A 15,825-nucleotide genomic window follows, 5' to 3' on the forward strand; every position below is an offset into this window, starting at 1 on the left:
TTTGTTTTTGTGCTATCACTGCGAACAGCTATAGCTGCCTGCAGTGATCATTGTATTCCGATGGCGGGGAAACCACCTGCTGTCAAAATACAGTAGCGCTGCATGAGCGATTCCCGCATCAATACGGACTGTTGATGGGCAAATCAAGCAAATTTTATTATTTTTTTCATCCCTCGGTTGAAGGAAAAGTGAATTGTATAATGTATGGCATACTTTAGATTACATCAATAATGACAATATCCTCTTACACACAGACTTTCATAGCTTCTCAATAAAGGCAAGGTGTGGATAAATTCAGGCCTGCAGAGAATTATAAATACTGCATCTTGAATGAAAATGTATGGCATAGAATCGTATTTTCTTTTTTTTTTTTTTTTTTTTTTTTTTTTTATTGGATAACCATACCTTATATTACTTGAATCTCTTGTAAAGGTAAACTGTTTCATGTCCATTGTTCGGTATATTTAAAGTGGAGGTTCACCCTATAAAAAAATTTTAACACTGCATCCAGCCCAGTTGTGCATATAAAATAACACTGCCCTTTTTTTTTTTTCCGTAGGTAGCGTGTAGCCGTGTAATTCACCGCGGCTTCCGGCTTCGGCTCTATTCGCGCAGGCGCCGAATAGAGCCGTGCCGACCCGAGCTTCCTTCGGGAGGTCGTGACGCGCTGTGTGCGCCGTCGTTTAGCATGTCAATCAATTGGCATGTCTTTAGGAACGCCCATTCCCGCGGGATAACCTACCCAGAAGCCGCGGTGAATTACACGGCTACACGCTATCTACGGGGAAAAAAAAAAAAAAGTCAGTGTTATTTTATATGCTCAACTGGGCTGGATGCAGTGTTAACATTTTTTTATAGGGTGAACCTCCACTTTAAGTCTTTTTTTAAAGCAGTATTAAACCCTTAACCAAAAATGTAATATATTGTAGCTTGATATTTATTAGATGTTGCTGCATTAGTTTTCTTTTCTTTGGTCTTATACCTCTTTTTTTCGCCTGGTGATCTGGACACGAACATACCTTCCGTATTGGTGAAACACCGCTCTGTCTGAATAAGCAAAGGTGGCAAAGCAGACAGCAGCATTGTCAGTGTGTGTTAAATATATTAGCAGATTTAGATACACTAATTGAATACTTTGAGTTACAGAAAACAATTTTTTCCCCCCCTTTTGGGATAATGGTTTTGCCTTTTTTTTTTTTTTTAACCATTATTCTAGGGTTAAATGGTTTGTCTCATCCATGGGTATATGGGATTGTATGATATTTGTATTTATTTTTATGGTTGAACTAGATATACTTGTGTCTTTTTTTTCCATCTGACTATGTAAACCATGGGTGCTCAACCTGTGGCCCTCCAGCTGCTGCAGAACTACAAGTCCCATGATGCATTGCAAGCCACTGACAGTTACAATCATGACTCCCAAAGGCATGATGGGACTTGTAGTTTCGCAACAGCTGGAGGGCCACAGGTTGAGCACCTATGATGTAAACTGATCCATTCTGCTGGAGAGCTTGAGCTTTTGAAAAACACTTGCTGCCTGGATCACCAGATGAAATAAAAATAGAAGAGAGCCTGAAGAGAAATATTGCAACCATCACATCTAATAAAATTACAATGATTATTTTTGGGTTTAATACTGCTTTAAAATAATGGTGGAAGACTTGGAGACTCTCTGCCAATGAGAGACTAGGAAAATATTGACTGCTGGGGTCTAAGGCCAGAGTACAAGAATTACCAAAGTGGGAGATTTTACCTGAACTGGAGCACTCAAAATCTGATGCAGCTCTGCATAGTTACCAATCGGCTTCAAACTTCAGCTTCTTCAATTAAGCTTTGACAATAAAATCTGGAAGCTGATTGATTTCTATGCAGAGCTGCACCAGATTTTGCACTCTTTAGTGTTAGTAAATAACCCCCAAAGGGACACAAGTTGGTCACCAAAGCTCTTAAAGCAGAACTTTACCCATAACAACTTGATGAAAAATAATGTTCTTTAGCAAGGAACATACATTCCACATTAATAATTATGCTGCCAAAATGAGTCTGTGCTGTAAATGGCCTCCAGTGTTCTTGCTGGAGGCTACCATTTTGAAGAAGCCCAGTGCCCCTGAACAGCAGTAAATCCATAAAGCGGAACTAAACCCATTGATTTAATGGTTTAAAAAAGTTACATTCTTGGAATGCTGTGATTGCTAACTGACATTTGCTTGTGTCCTCAACTAAACTGTCAAACTATGAAATGGCTGGTGTCATAACTGATCATATGTGTGGCAGCATTACAGTTGCAGATCAACTAGAAGCAGCTTCCTTGGCTGTAAAGGATAGGAGGGATTCATTCCACTTTAATGGTCCATACACGCGATCCGAAAATCGGACAAAAAATACCGCTTTCGAGGCGATCATGCGATAATCGGATTGTTGGTACAAAGCTTTCGAGAGCCGATCGCTACAGTTCATCTGATGGGACAAGCACGAAAAATGTTCTCGTACGATACCAGATTGTAAGTTTTTCGTTTTTAATCTGTACAGTTGTCCGAAAACGCAATATAAATACACTACAACACATGACATCACTTTTTTATTTTGTGGTACGACAATTTTCAAAATTTTAGTAAACTACATTTTTGATATGCAACTAGCATGTAAAAAAAAAAATGGATGATCTGTTGTCTGCTTTTCGGATCGTGTGTACGGGCCATAAGGCTGCGAGCAGATTGGCCTCTACAAACTTGGCAGTGCCTAAAATTGGAGAGCAACTGAGCATGTGCAGAGCAGGGTGTGAGACCGTGTATTCCTGGATTTTATACAGTAGAGTATAGGCACTTTCTTTAATGTTTTACATTGGCTTTACCTGCAAATGGGGCCAGCCTGAAGACATCTAGTGGGACTTGATGCATTGGGATAAAAAAAAAAAGTCTGACTTTACAACCACTTTAAGATGAAGCCTTGTATGTGCAGCAGCTCCCTAATACTTACCTGAGCCCCATCTCTGTCCAGCATTGTCCACGAGTGTCATCCGAGACTTTCCTTTCTGATTGGCTGAGATGCACTCCAAAGACATGCTGGTAGGTAAATTGGATCGTGTCCAAAATTGGCCCAGTATATATACATATATACAGTATATCTGTGTGTCCCTAGCGTGTCACGATCCTACAGGGTAAAATGACCGCACCAGCCAAGCAGACTCTGGCTGGAAAAAGCGCCCAGAGGCGATTCAGTTCGCATGAGTAGCGCTATACAAGTCATTCATTCACACAGCAGTGGTGCCATTGGCTCCCGCTGCTGTCCATCGAAGTCGGTTAGCCAATCAGGAGAGAGAGGTGGGGCCGAACCACAGCCCCCTGTCTGAATGAGCTCCCTCATCAGCTCCGAGCATCCTCCTCCTTGATGGCCTTCCGTAAGGGCTTGAAAACACTTCTTTTTTCACAAGCCTACGGATAGAGACTTGGCCTTCCAAGCCCTTAGCAGGACGCTGCCTTAATCCCAGGCTGCGGTCCTTGGTCAGGGAGTAGGGATAGGCTTTTTGTGCCCTGACACCCCCCCCCCTTCTTTTTATATTTCTGTTTATTTCTTGTCTGTTCCCCTCTTTTACTTAGATGTCCTAGTTTCTTCTTTTTGCTCTTGGGAACTAGATACCCCCAGCTTGTTGGTAAGCGCTTAGATGCGAGTTTCACAACTCGCATTTGGCGCTCTATAAGTATTTATTCCAATCCAATGGACACAGGGAGCTGTGGCTCGGGTGCCCCCATAGCAAGCTGTTCGCTGTAGGGGCACTATACGGGGGGGGGAGGAGCCAGGATCACAGAAGAGGGACCCGAGAAGAGGAGGATCTGGGCTGCACAGGACAGCCAAGTATAACATGTTTGTAAAGTGTTTGTTATTTTTTAAGAAAAAAAATCACTTTAATTTTCTAAAACTTTGATGTTTTTATACACTTTTTTTTTTTTTTATTGATTAATAATACAGGATCAATCATCATGTCACTCAGTGTGCAGAGGCTGTTTGTCTTTCTAATAGGAGAGCCCGGCACTGCTTGTGCATTTGTTGATGGCTGGTTGATGTAACTATTTTGAATGTTTCCAGCTTTTCTTGAAGGGAGGTGTGTGTTTTTGTCTCCTTGACTCATTTTAGGTTTATTTTTAGAACTGTAAAGTAGAAAAGCCTCCAAGCAAAGTTTGCAACTTTGCCACCTGCTGGCCGCAAACAAAAATGAAATTCATATTTAGTATAGTGTTAAAAAAAAAAAAAAATCATTACAGGACATTTTAAAAATACAACCACTCATGCCCCGTACACACCATCACTTTATGTGATGAAAAAAAACGACATTTTCTGTGATGTAAAAAATGACCACGTTTTTTCAATTGAAGCTTGCTTCATAAGTAGCTTCTGGGCATGCGCGGATGAAAAAACTTCGTTTTAAACGACGTTTTTGCTACACACGGTCAATTTCTGTGAAGTAAAAGTTGACATTTTGAAAAACGACACATAAAATTGAAGCATGCTTCAATTTTTTTTGGTCGTTTTTTAGAAGACATAAAACGACGTTTTCCCCCACACACGGTCAATTAAAGTGACATTTTTAAAAACGTCATTTTTTTTCATCACATAAAGTGATGGTGTGTACGGGGCATCAATTTTGAATGTAGCTTGTTCAATACTATATCATCTGTAGAGTCTCTCCCACAAAATGCACAGAGTTGTATGCAGTGTCATTTCCGAGAGCCCGGAAGGAGTGAACATTGGTGCATTTCCTTGTAGACCAGCCCTGTATTCCTATGCCCATTCTTGGCACATTGCAGGAGAGCTGCCTTTAGACTGCATTTACAGCTCTTGATGACTCCAGTTGTGTGTAAATATTAGAAAACAGCAGGGTAATACATTCCAAGAATCACTTGAGTAGTGCTGCAAAGACGAGTGTCCTTACTGGTATTGTAGTCATACTCCCAAGATCCCCTGCTGTTTCTAATCAGTGCGCACAGCCGTGAAAAAACTGGACTGACATTTACAGGCGCAGCAGGGAGATACTTGACTAGGGAATGTTAAAGATTCTACTACCTGCGTTTTCAAAGTGGCCACTGTATATGATAAATCTTCACAGGGGGACTAGTCTGCGCTTCCTCTGATCGCTTAATGAGGATATCGATAATGAAGCCGAGTCCCCATACTCCCACACAACCTCTCGTACCATGTACGTTTAGGAAAGGGAAATGTATGCTTCTTATGTTCCTGCTTAGGACTAATTGGAAATCCCTTAACAAGTCTTCCATTCTTCTACCAAAGAACATACCATTTTTTGAGTGCATATGCATTTGCCTGAACTGTAACATCTGCAGTGTTTTTTACATTTTCTCACAATATGAACCTCTGTCTCATAATAAATATATAGAGTAACTACAGCTCTATCTGCTTATTATGGAAATATCACATGGTAGTTCTGCACAAGGATCAGGCATCATTACTGTTTTCTCTCTATGCGTGTGAATCCGTGTACTCGGAATTAAATCTATACACTCGATGGGCCAGATTCTCGTATCCTGGCGTAAAACTATGCGGGCGTAACGTATCTCGTTTACGCGGCCGCAAGTTTTACGGGCAAGTGCTTCACAAAGCACTTGCCTGTAAAGTTGCGGCGGCGTAGCGTAAATCCTCCGGCGAAAGCCCGCCTAATTCAAATGATCCAGGTAGGGGGCGTGGATTATTTAACCTCTTCCATACAGGGCAGTTATACACACTTCCATACCAGGCCTATTCTGGCACTTCTCTCCTACATGTACAAATCATAATTTTTTTTGCTAGAAAATTACGCAGAACCCCCAAACATTATATATGTTTTTTTAGCAGACACCCTAGGGAATAAAACGACGGTCATTGAAACCTTTTATCTTGCACGGTATTTGCGCAATAATTTTTCAAACGCCTTTTTTTTGGAAAAAAATTGTTTCATGAATTAAAAAAAATTAAAAAACAGTAAAGTTAGCCCAATTTTTTTGTAAAATAGGAAAGATGATGTTACACCGAGTAAATAGATACCTAACATGTCACGCTTTAAAATTGCGCACACTCATGGAATGGCGCCAAACTTCGGTACTTATAAATCTCCATAGGCAACGATTTGAAAATTTTTACAGGTTACCAGTTTAGATTTACAGAGGAGATCTAGTGCTAGAATTGTTGCTGGCACTCTAACGCACGCGGCGATACCTCACATATGTGGTTTAAACGGCGTTTACATATGTCGGCGGGACTTGCGTGTGCGTTCGCTTCTGCGCGCAAGCTACCGGGGACAGGGGCGTTAAATTTTTTTATTTTATTTCTTTTTTTTTTTATATATATTTATTTTTTTACACTTTTTTTTTTTAATTTTTTTTTTTTTTTTGATCACTTTTATTCCTATTACAAGGAATGTAAACATCCCTTGTAATAGGAATGTGTGTGACAGGTACTCTTTATGGAGAGATGCGGGGTCAATAAGACCCCACATCTCTCCTCCAGGCTGGAAAGCATGAAATCGGTGAAAAAAAATTCACCGATCTCATGCTTGCTGTTGCTTAGCAGCCGCAATCGCGGCTTTGTTTACTTACGGGGACCCGGGCGTGACGTCATCACATCGCGCCCGGGTCCTCCGACGGTCATAGAGATGACTGGTGACCATCTGGCCACCAGTCATCTCTATGCTTCCTGCGAGCGCTGGACGATTCGTTCTCCGGGCCCCCGATGGCACGGGAGAGCCCGGAGAAGCACTGGATGGCGGCGGGAGGGGGGGGATGTCCCCTCCCGCCGCCTGTAAGAACGATCTAGCGGTGGAACCGCCGCTATGATCGTTCTTACGTTGTGCAGAATCGCCGGCACAAGAGAAAGGATATCTGAATGATGCCTCTATCTGCAGGCATCATTCAGATATCCCCCTGCAAAGCCCAGGACGTCATATGACGTCCACTCTGAACGGCAGAGGTTCTTTGTGGACGTCATTTTACTATGGGCCGGTAGGGAAGTGGTTAAATTAGGCGCGTTCCCGCGCCAATCGTACTGCGCATGCGCCGTCCCTAAAATTTCCCAACGTGCATTGCGCTAAATGACGTTGCAAGGACGTCATTGGTTTCGACGTCCAGCGCCATTTACAGACGACTTACGCAAACGACGTACATTTTTAAATTTCGACGCAGGAACGACGGCCATACCTAACATTGGTTGCCTCTCGTATAGCAGGGGCAACTTTATGCGTCGCAAATGCTACGGAAATGTCGTAAATTCACTGCGTCGACCGTGCGTACACTCTGGAATCTCGCGTAAATAGCCAATTTGCATAGACAACGGGGAAAACGACGTCGGCGACACCTAGCGGCGGGAAACAAAATTGCATCTAAGATCTGACAGCGTAAGAGTTTTACGCCTGTCAGATCTAATGGATGTATAATAATAATATCTAAGAATCAGTCGCATAGATACGCTGGGCCAGATTAGGACTTACGACGGCGCAAATGGCGTTGCGCCATCGTAAGCCCTTTGAGAATCTGGCCCTTTGAGAATCTGGCCCTTTATGTGTAATTGGTTTTATTTCAGCAGTTTTGCAAGGACGATGCATTCATTTGTCTGACATACTCTGTAAACCCTAGAGAGAGTATTGCATGAAAATGTCAAGATGTATGCCGTTTTTCAGATGCTGTAACCACCAGGTATTGCATTGCACAAGCAGCTTGGATCACGTCTATCCAGTTCTAATGTTTGATCAATAAATACACTTAAAGGGGCTGTAAAGGTTCGTTTTTTATTTTCTAAATGGGTTCTTTTAACCACTTGCTTACTGGGCACATATACCCCCTCCTGCCCAGGTGAAATTTCAGCTTCCGGCACTGCGTCGCTTTAACTGACAATTGCGCGGTCGTGCGACGTGGCTCCCAAACAAAATTGATGTCCTTTTTATCCCACAAATAGAGCTTTCTTTTAGTGGTATTTGATCACCTCTGCGGTTTTTATTTTTTGCACTATAAACAAAAAAAGCGACAATTTAAAAAAAAAAAAGTTTTACTTGTTGCTATAATAAGTAGCCAATTTTTTTTTCTCAGTCTAGGCCGATACGTATTCTTTTACATATTTTTGGTAAAAAAAAAATAATAAATCGCAATAAGCGACTGGTTTGCGCAAAAGTTATAGCGCCTACAAAATAGGGGACAGAATTATTATTATTTTTAGTTTTTTTTACTAGTAATGGCGGTGATCTGCGATTTTTTTATTGGGACTGCGACATTATGGCGGACACTTTTGACACATTTTTGGCACCATTCACATTTATACTGCGATCAGTGCTATAAATATGCACTAATTACTGTATAAATGTGACTGGCATTGAAGGGGTTAACACTAGGGGGTGAGGGAGGGGTTAAATGTGTACCCTACATAGTGTTTCTAACTGTGGGGGAAGGGGACTGACTGGGGGAGGTGACCAATCTGTGTCCCTATGTACAAGGGACACAGATCGGTCTCCTCTCTCCCTGACAGGACGTGGATCTGTGTGTTTACACACACAGATCCACGTCCTTGTGTCTGTAACCGCCGATCGCGGGTTGCATGGAGGACATCGCGGCCGCTCGGCACGCGCATCGGCATCTCAGTTATGCGGCGGGCCCGTGCCCCGGAGGAGCGGAGGCCGTATAAAGACGGCCTCCCAGAGATTTAGAACCACACTGCGGCCGTACAAAGTCGTACGGCCGTCAGGAAGTGGTTAAAGGGATTGTAAAGGTAAAAAATGTTTTCCCTAAATAGCTTCCTTTACCTTAGTGCAGTCCTCCTTCACTTACCTCATCCTTCCATTTTGCTTTTAAATGTCCTTATTTCTTCTGAGAAATCCTCACTTCCAGTTCTTCTGTCTGTAACTCCACACAGTAATGTGAGGCTTTCTCCCTGGTGTGGAGTGTCGTGCTTGCCCTCTCCCTTGGACTACAGGAGAGTTAGGATGCCCACTAACACACAGCTCCTTTCTCTATCTGCAATGTAGGCAGTGTCCTGACTCCCCTGCTCACCCCCTCCCCCCTCAAGGGAGGGGGCGAGCATGACACTTCACACCAGGGAGAGAACCTCGCATTACTGTGTGGAGTTACAGACAGAAGAACAGGAAGTGAGGATTTCTCAGAAGAAATAAGCACATTTTAAAATGCAAAATTGAAAGATGAGGTAAAGGAAGCTGTTTAGGGAAGTTATTTTTTACCTTTACAACCCCTTTAAGCCATTGTTGGTTCACTTACCTTTTCCTTCGATTTCCCTTCTAAATGTTTTTTTCTTTGTCTGAATTTCTCACTTCCTGTTTCTCCTCGATAAGCTTGCCCCCATCATCCGACCCATTCTGGCTGAGGGTTAGTCAGCCTGCTCGCCCCCTCCCTTGGGACTACATCCCTGCGGGGAGACGCTACAGCCCACCTTTTGCAGCTATAACAGCTTCAGCTCTTCTGGGAAGGCCGTCCACAAGGTTTAGGAGTGTGTCTATGGGAATGTTTGACCATTCTTCCAGAAGCGCATTTGTGATATTATGCACTGGTGTTGGATGAGAAGTCCTGGCTCGCAGTCTCCCCCTTAAGAACAAGCAAGAGAAGCTGTGCTAGTAAAGTTCAGATAGTTCAATGAATATATTCAGCAGTGAAATTATATATCATGCTTCAATGAAAAATTGGTAAGGTGACAAGTAGATACTTCTAGTAATACCGCCACCGTGGATCACTCAACGGCATGTGCCACCACCTATAGAAAAACTTGCTTACCAAATGGCAAGCAAAACCAGGCATGTTGCTATAGCCCAGCCAAGGCCCTTGCTTGCACAGAAGAGAGAGACTTGTAAAGCGCAACACATGCAAACTGAATCGCCTCTGGGCGCTGTATCCATTTTATGGGTAAGGAACCCCTTGACCTCAGAAGAGATGGGTTTTAATCTTTCTCCTGAAGGCCAAGTGGTCCGACTCCAGTCGGATGGTGGTTGGTAGAAGATCATGGAAGGATGCCCTGGATGTATGGCTGCACTGGTATATTTCCACACTGATACCACCATTCAGTCCAAGATCATCGAGTTCGATAAAAAAATCAGAAATAAACCCAGAAAGAAAAACCAACCCTAGCGTATTATTGTCTAACCTAATATTTATTAAAATGAAGCTGTATTGCACTTACTTTTGCAGAGTAAAAGATTGCGTATAAAAACAAGCCGACCGGCTGTAAACAAACGCCCTTCCTCCTAGTGAGACAGTGTGGTGACGTCAACACGTATCCTCCTCCAGATGCGTTTTGTCGTATGTGACGTTGTCAATGGCGCTCTAAGAACACCTTTGGGATGAATATCTGGTTGAGGTCAGGACTCATAAAGTTGAAGCTGTTATAGCTACAAAGGGTCAGCCAAATCAATATTGAACCCTACGGGCTAAGATGACATTAAAGTTCATCAATAAAGGGGTCTCAAACTGGCGACCCTCTAGCTGTTTGTGAAACCACAGGTCCCATCATGCCTCTGTATGTGGGTTTCATGGTTGTTACTGTCAGACTTGCAATGCCTCATGGGACTTATAGTTTCGCAACAGCTGGAGGGCCGTCAGTTTGAGACCCCTGGTGCGAAGGCTGGCATCCCAATACTTTTGGTAATATTGGGGTAGATTCAGGTAGGGCTGCGCACTCTTACGGAGGCGCAGCGTACCGTTTTAACGCTACGCCTCCGTAAAGTACTTGCGCTACGCTTCATTCACGAAGCAGTAGCTCCGTAATTTGTAGCTCCGTAAATTTATTTATGGTATTATGCCCCATTCACACCTCAGCGTTTTGAAGCTTGAAGCTTAAACGCTGGAGGAGAAAAAAGTCAATTATTCTCTAAGGAGATGGTTCACATCTCCACTTCAAGTCGCCTGAAGCCAAACGTTTAAAGCTCAAAGTTCTGGAGATTTTTTTTGTAGCTCAAATCGGGCAGATTTGAGCATTTTTGGCGTGTTTTTATTCCCATCAAAGTGAATGGATACGTGCGCGATTTTCTGCTCAAATTAAAAATTGTAAAACATAAAATAGCAATAATATATGAATAAATGTAAATTAAATTCACAACTAAAAATAATCCTAAATTAAATATGTAATAATACATACATGATAATTAACCCCCTAACCTTAAAAAATATTAAATTATAAACTCCCGAGCCTGAAAAAATGTATATATTAATAATAGTCATTTTATTTATTTTGTGTTAGGGCTGTGATGGTGAACCTTGGCACCCCAGGCGTTTTGGAACTACATTTCCCATGAACCTCATGCACTCTGCAGTGTAGTGTAGCATCATTGGAAATGTAGTTTCAAAACAACAATTTATTTATGATTATTTTTATTTGTGTATTTTACATTTATTTATTCATGTACTAGTATTGACACCCTAACCAAAAAATTAATAATAAAAAAAAAGTATGTCAAGAAGCTAGTTCATGCTGGAGGTTCTAGCGAAGCTGGGATTCGGCGACACCTTTATCAGATGGGTGCAACTGCTTTATCTGAAGCCCACTGCTAGATTGAGAGTGAATGCATCCGTGTCTGATCCCTTTCCAATAAGGAGAGGCACCAGGCAGGGATGTCCCCTGTCGCCGCTGCTCTTCGCGTTGGCGGCACGGAAAAGAGCCAGTGGGGTGGTTGTGGGACTGATGATTGGGGGTCTGGAGGAGAAGGTATCTCTTAATGCTGATGACTAGGGATGAGCCGAACACCCCCTCCCCCCCCGTTCGGTTCGCACCAGAACCTTCGAACATTTGGCACACCATTGACGTCAATGGGACTCAAACGTTCGAATTCAAAAGTCCTAATTTTAAAGCCTAATATGCAAGTTATTGTCGTAAAACGTCTTTGAGAACCCGGGTCTTGCCTTAGGGAACATGTATCAATATGTAATTTATGTAAACAACGGGTAATTTTTTTCTCTTTCACTAATGTGCGCTGATGAGTTGGCGCTGCAATGATAGGCGGCACTAATAGATGACACTGATTGGCAGCACTGTTGGGACTGCACTAATAATCAGCATACTGGTAATTAGTTCCCTGATTTTCAGTGTACATGTCCCTTTTAGATAAGCCGGTTCTTGGCTTACTTCTCCTCTCTTCTCTTCATGCTGTCAGCATAAGGAAAGGAGTGCCGATAGCCAGCTTCAATAAACCACCACCTATAGAAAAACTTGCTTACCAAATGGCAAGCAAAACCAGGCATGTTGCTATAGCCCAGCCAAGGCCCTTGCTTGCACAGAAGAGAGAGAGAGAGAGACTTGTAAAGCGCAACACATGCAAACTGAATCGCCTCTGGGCGCTGTATCCATTTTATGGGTAAGGAACCCCTTGACCTCAGAAGAGATGGGTTTTAATCTTTCTCCTGAAGGCCAAGTGGTCCGACTCCAGTCGGATGGTGGTTGGTAGAAGATCATGGAAGGATGCCCTGGATGTATGGCTGCACTGGTATATTTCCACACTGATACCACCATTCAGTCCAAGATCATCGAGTTCGATAAAAAAATCAGAAATAAACCCAGAAAGAAAAACCAACCCTAGCGTATTATTGTCTAACCTAATATTTATTAAAATGAAGCTGTATTGCACTTACTTTTGCAGAGTAAAAGATTGCGTATAAAAACAAGCCGGCCGGCTGTAAACAAACGCCCTTCCTCCTAGTGAGACAGTGTGGTGACGTCAACACGTATCCTCCTCCAGATGCGTTTTGTCGTATGTGACGTTGTCAATGGCGCTCTAAGAACACCTTTGGGATGAATATCTGGTTGAGGTCAGGACTCATAAAGTTGAAGCTGTTATAGCTACAAAGGGTCAGCCAAATCAATATTGAACCCTACGGGCTAAGATGACATTAAAGTTCATCAATAAAGGGGTCTCAAACTGGCGACCCTCTAGCTGTTTGTGAAACCACAGGTCCCATCATGCCTCTGTATGTGGGTTTCATGGTTGTTACTGTCAGACTTGCAATGCCTCATGGGACTTATAGTTTCGCAACAGCTGGAGGGCCGTCAGTTTGAGACCCCTGGTGCGAAGGCTGGCATCCCAATACTTTTGGTAATATTGGGGTAGATTCAGGTAGGGCTGCGCACTCTTACGGAGGCGCAGCGTACCGTTTTAACGCTACGCCTCCGTAAAGTACTTGCGCTACGCTTCATTCACGAAGCAGTAGCTCCGTAATTTGCGCTGGCGCTCCGTAAAACTGGCCGGCGTAAGCGCGCGTAATTTAAATGATCCCGTAGGGGGCGTGGATCATTTAAATTAGGCGCGTTCCCGCGCCGAACGTAGTGCGCATGCTCCGTCGGGAAACTTGCAAGGACGTCATTTTCTTCAACGTGAACGTAAATGGCGTCCAGTGCCATTCACGATTCACTTACCCAAACGACGTAATTTTCAAAAATCGCGACGCGGGAACGACGGGTATACTTAGCATTGGCTGCGCCTGCTAATAGCAGGAGCAGCCTTACGCAGAAACCGACGAACGCAAACGACGTAAAATTCGAACGCCGGGCGCGCGTACGGTTGTGAATCGGCGTGAGTATGCAATTTGCATACTCTACGCTGACCACTACGGGAACGCCACCTAGCGGTCAGCATAAGAATGCAGCCTACGATACGACGGAATAAGAGCCTTATGCCAGTCATATCTTAGGCTACAGTCGGCGTATCGAGCTTTCTGAATACAGAAAAGTCGATACGCCGGCGCAAATTAGCAGTTACGCTGCGTATCTATGGATACGCGGGCGTAATTGCTACCTAAATCTACCCCATTGTGTAGTTTCACCAAGCGCTGTCCTTTCCTAGGCCTGTGCCGCTTGTCTAACTAGCTCTTTCAGGTGTTGGGCTTTCTGTGAGCTCAGTCTGTCAACATCACTGGGTCGGTGTTATCCACTGGTAATTATGACATCACATTTCGATTTAGTTTTAGTGATAGTCTTTTGACTAAAATGTAATTTTAGTTTTAGTCGTATTTTAGTCATCTGAATTGTATTAGTTGACTAAAATCCAGTGGGTTTAGTTAAATTATAATGCATTATTTAAGCATTGATCTGGAATTACCAAACTCGTTATATACTTCTGGAGTAAAAAATAATAATCTAATAACATGTTCTTATTTATGGTATTATGCCCCATTCACACCTCAGCGTTTTGAAGCTTGAAGCTTAAACGCTGGAGGAGAAAAAAGTCAATTATTCTCTAAGGAGATGGTTCACATCTCCACTTCACGTCGCCTGAAGCCAAACGTTTAAAGCTCAAAGTTCTGGAGATTTTTTTTGTAGCTCAAATCGGGCAGATTTGAGCATTTTTGGCGTGTTTTTATTCCCATCGAAGTGAATGGATACGTACGCGATTTTCTGCTCAAATTAAAAATTGTAAAACATAAAATAGCAATAATATATGAATAGATGTAAATTAGATTCACAACTAAAAATAATCATAAATTAAATATGTAATAATAATACATACATGATAACCCCCTAACCTTAAAAAATATAAAATTATAAACTCCCGAGCCTGAAAAAAAATGTATATATTAATAATAGTAATTTTATTTATTTTGTGTTAGGGCTGTGATGGCGAACCTTGGCACCCCAGATGTTTTGGAACTACATTTCCCATGATGCTCATGCACTCTGCAGTGTAGTTGAGCATCATTGGAAATGTAGTTTCAAAACAACAATTTATTTATGATTATTTTTATTTGTGTATTTTATATTTATTTATTCATGTAGTAGTATTGACACCCTAACCAAAAAATTAATTTAAAAAAAGTATGTCAAGAAGCTAGTTCATGCTGGAGGTTCTAGCGAAGCTGGGATTCGGCGACACCTTTATCAGATGGGTGCAACTGCTTTATCTGAAGCCCACTGCTAGATTGAGAGTGAATGCATCCGTGTCTGATCCCTTTCCAATAAGGAGAGGCACCAGGCAGGGATGTCACCTGTCACCGCTGCTCTTCGCGTTGGCGGCACGGAAAAGAGCCAGTGGGGTGGTTGTGGGACTGATGATTGGGGGTCTGGAGGAGAAGGTATCTCTTAATGCTGATGACTAGGGATGAGCCGAACACCCCCCCACGTTCGGTTCGCACCAGAACCTTCGAACATTTGGCACACCATTGACGTCAATGGGACTCGAACGTTCGAATTCAAAAGTGCTAATTTTAAAGCCTAATATGCAAGTTATTGTCGTAAAACGTCTTTGAGAACCCGGGTCTTGCCCCAGGGAACATGTATCAATGAAAAAAAAGTTTTAATAACGGTAATTTTTTTCAGGACTCCTGAAAAAGCGACCGTTTTTAAAACTTTTTTTCCATTGATACATGTTCCCTCGTGCAAGACCCATGTTCTCAAATACGTTTTTACAGGCATACTATAGACACCCAGCAGGTACAATATTTAAAGAAATATTTCATTTTTTATTTTTTTTATTTAAGCATCATTGAAATCACTGCTCCTGAATCTTTAGGTGCAAACTACAGAGCACACAGCCAGTACACACCAAGTAGCTTTAGGTGTAAACTACAGAGGACACAGGCAATAAACCACGTAAGAATACTGCAGCTAGCACAATCACCTGCCTGCAAGTAAATTAGGAAGAACTGATCTAGCTAAACTATACAGTGTATAAATATATCTGAATCGTGCTTGTTTTGCGAGACAACACTCGCAAACCGAGTTACGATTTTGAAAAATACAGTGCTCGTATTGCGAAACGCTCATTAACCGCGTTATTTGCAATCTGAGGTTCCACTGTAATAATAATTAAAAAAAGAAAAGCTAAGGAAAAAACTGAAATACCTAGCAAATAAATGATGTAACAGATGA

The sequence above is a fragment of the Rana temporaria genome, chromosome 13, assembly GCF_905171775.1.
Source record: "Rana temporaria chromosome 13, aRanTem1.1, whole genome shotgun sequence".
NCBI lineage: Eukaryota > Metazoa > Chordata > Amphibia > Anura > Ranidae > Rana > Rana temporaria.